Below are 3,955 nucleotides of genomic sequence, written 5' to 3'. Positions count from 1 at the left end.
CAAGTAATGGAAGTCACCTGTAGGACCAAAGAACCTCGAGAAGAAGATGGCGAGGTCACCCAATAGAACGATATTGATCTGCGGGTAGGCGAAGATAAGTCTAAGCTTAAAGCAATAAAAGATCTTAAGGAAATAAACATCGACCCAAAAGAACCTTCAAGTGTTGTACAAATTGGGAAAAATCTTGAAGTTGAAAGAAAGAAGAAGGTGGTTGAGTTTCTACGAATGAACCTAGATGTTTTGGCCTGGTCGCATGAGGACATTGTGGGAATCACTTCGAGTATAATAATGCATACTTTAAACTTGGACAAGAGTGTGCCTGCAAAGTCCAAAAAATGAAGGCTTTTGGGGACAATACGATTTGAAGCGTTAGAAGAAGAAGTAGCTCGCATACTTAAATGAAAGTTTATCAGGGAGGCAAAATACCCAATCTGGGTTTCTAACCCTATGCTGGTCCCGAAGCCAAACGGGAAGTGGAGAACTTGTATTGATCTCCGACCTCAACAAGGCTTGTCCCAAGAATTGTTTCCCACTACCAAGAATTGATCAGTTGGTAGACGCCACGGCCGGTCACAAGCTCATGTCTTTCATGGACGCATATTCTAGATATAACCAGATCGCGATGAACCCTGTAGACCGAGAGCATACCAGTTGCATGACCGAGCATAATGTTTAACGCCCAAAATGTGACTACCACTAAGTGGTAGTTGTAGTAAAATTGGGCGGTCGATCCACAAGGAGGTAACCTAAAACCAAAGGATTAGTAGAAAATAACACAAGAAGTTAGTAACATGAAATAAATAAAAAATAGAAATGAAAAGAGATTTGAGATTTCAGTATTGTCTTTTTGATGAAATGATAAAGTGAGATAAGTGAAAAGTAAGGTGTAATCAAGAGTTTAGAAATATAAAGGTTTCAAGAATCATCCATATGCTTGTTTGGTTACTTAGTTACTTGATTTACAAAACTACACAAGTAAATAGTTCACATCCCAACATTTACTTGGAAAATCTAACATTAAAGTCCATATTCTTTTTTAACAAAAGTTCATTTGAGTTATAAAGTTCTTTACTTTAGGAGCACAATGTTAATCTTATGAAAAATCTAAAAATGACAAAATACCCAAGGGCAATAATGCAATAGAAGATTAGACATAAAATTATGTATCAATATTACTTTTACTAATTAGAAGCACATAGAAAGAGCATGACTAATCCTATATACTATTAGCACAAGTAAATAAAGATAACAAAATAGAGATAGGGATGAAAGAACATAAATAACTCAAATACATTACTTTAAAAACATAGTAAATCAAAGTAGCGAAATAACATCTCTAGCATATGGAATCATCCCTAACCTTCATAGGAAGATTAGGCCATTATGCTCATGATTCTTATAAAATTCTAAGAAGAAAATATGAGAAGAAAGCGAGTAGAAATTTTGCTATAGTTTCTTTACTCGAAAAATTACATACCAAATGTGAAAGAAGAGTCCATATTTATAGAAGGAGAAATGAATAAAAAGAAATTAAATTACAAATGGGGTCTACAAAATAAATTTGAAATATTAATAATAAAATATGAGTTTGAAAAATCAAATCTTATTATTAATATTAACCTAGCTATTTTAGTGAATGGTCATTTTGCCATTTTTCTTAAACACCACAAAATATGAGCTTAAGAGCTCAAAATGGAAAGATGCAAGACCCAAAACCCACAAAAATTGGGTTGAAGGTGGCTGAAAGTGTTGACCAAGTGAAGCCAATAGAGACGGGCCACGTGTCCAAGTGGTGGCAAGCTTGGGCTTGGGCTTGGGCTTGTTTGGGCTCATTTTGGGCCTAATTCCCTTAAAAAATGTCACTTTTTCAACTCTTTTTTTCAGTTTTGATTCTTTCTTTCTTCTTTCTTTTTCTTTATGCCAAAAATGCAACTTTAATTCCTACAAAATAACAATAAATTAAATCATAATCAAATATTTTCATTTATAAAATAAATCATATTAATTTCATGAAAATATAAATTAAAACTTAATTTATTTTGACTATTAAAATCAATAAATGTGTATTTTCACCACTAATCACATAACATATATTGCTACAGAGTTATGCGATTTGAGCAGAAAAACTTCGGGGCTACATACCAACGATTGGTTAACAAGATGTTCATCAACCAGATCAGGAGAAAAATGGAGGTGTATGTTGATGATATGCTACTTTCAGAGTTGCGTCAGGAAAGTTTCTGGGGTTTATAGTCAACACAAGGGGGATAGAGGCAAATTTGGAAAAAATCAGGTCGTTACTAGAAATGCCTTCGCCCAGGTCGCATAAGGAAGTACAAAGCCTAACTGGAAATATGGCGACTCTCAACCGTTTCATTTCAGAATCCACTGACAAGTGTCTACCATTCTACAACTGTAGAGTCCCAGAACGTTTACTTAGTTAGCTAGTTAGTAGTGGTTGTAGTATTTTAGATTTCGTGGATTTTGGTTCAAACCGGGACTTGGTTGGAAACTCCTAGCAATAGTTATGGATTTTATAAGTTTAACCTATAGTTTAAGAATATTAATTATATCATAAGTTTTGATTAATATTGCTGGTCATAAATATGATATTTATTATAACCTAAGGTTTAAATAGAGCCAATAAGAATATGACACTTGTCATAAGCATGATTATTAAGGAATTAAGTATTTTAATGATAAAATAAAGAAAGAGCAGCCTTAGCACCTACCAGAAACTGTTAAGGTCGTATTTTGACTCAGTCAAATCAGTTATCCAACCTTAATTATGCTAAAAAAGTGTAATTACGTATTTAAAATATTCACGTATGCTGATATATTGCAGCTGGGAGCCGATATATCGCCTGACGAAGAATACGGAAAATATGTTGGCGTTGCACGATCATACGAACGGAGGCTCAGGAATAGGGCAAAGCCGATATATCGCCACATAGGGGCAATATATCGCCCTAAGTTATATATTGTTTTTTTTTATCAAGCCTTGACTACTTATGTTGTGCACCAAAATTTTTTCTTGTTATTAAAATTTTGTGTTTTTATTTTATTTAAGTGTTAAGTGTAGTGATTTATTTTATTTAATTGTTTGTTTGCTTTATTTAATTATTTGTTATTTTATTTAATTGTTAGAATTGTTGGTAGCATTTTTGTGAAATTAATTGTTAAATGATATGTAATTATTTTTATTTTTAAAATGTGATTATGTGAGATTTGGTGGAATGCACTAAGGTGCATGGTAGGTAGTAATGCACCCTAGTGATTGAGTATGTGCATGCGCATGGTTGCATGGTGTGCATGCAATAGTTTTCTACACATTAATTTCCTTTTATTGGTTTATCTATTTTTATTTAATTAAGGGATTTAAAAAGAAAATAAAAAGAAAGGGAAATAAAGAGGCTTGTGTTCACACAAGAAAAATATTTGGAAACAAATTGTGAGAAAGGATAGAGTTGTCATTTTTGAATTCCTGTAACCTTAGACCTAGCCTCATTAAAACGGGTATAACATGGGCTGTGGATATCCGATTTAGACACAACTGGTACCGTTAGAAAGCTAATGAAATTATCTACATTTTTTGTGAATATCATTTTTCCACAAACGTAACATAACCGGGTTAAAATCCAGTACCAAGTCTCAGCACCCTAGAGTTACGAGAATAGCATTATTTCCTTTATTAGCCATGGACAGCCAAAGAAGACAAGAGAGGAATTAGTGTGTTGTCAATTATAAAATGGATTGATTGGTTGAGTATAGTTTTTAATTGAATTATATTTTGATTTAGGGAAAATAAAGGAAAATGATAATTACATTTTCCTTAGCTAGGTTTTGATGATTGAGGCATTTAAATGGAAAATAAGAAAGAGATTGAAGGCTCATTTGGCTTGGTGGCTGCTGTGTGCTTAGAGAGAAGGGAGAGGGAGAGCTCGTGAGTTCTAGA

Source organism: Humulus lupulus, chromosome 7, assembly GCF_963169125.1.
Source record: "Humulus lupulus chromosome 7, drHumLupu1.1, whole genome shotgun sequence".
Lineage (NCBI taxonomy): Eukaryota > Viridiplantae > Streptophyta > Magnoliopsida > Rosales > Cannabaceae > Humulus > Humulus lupulus.
Note: the sequence above shows the minus strand (reverse complement) of the source record.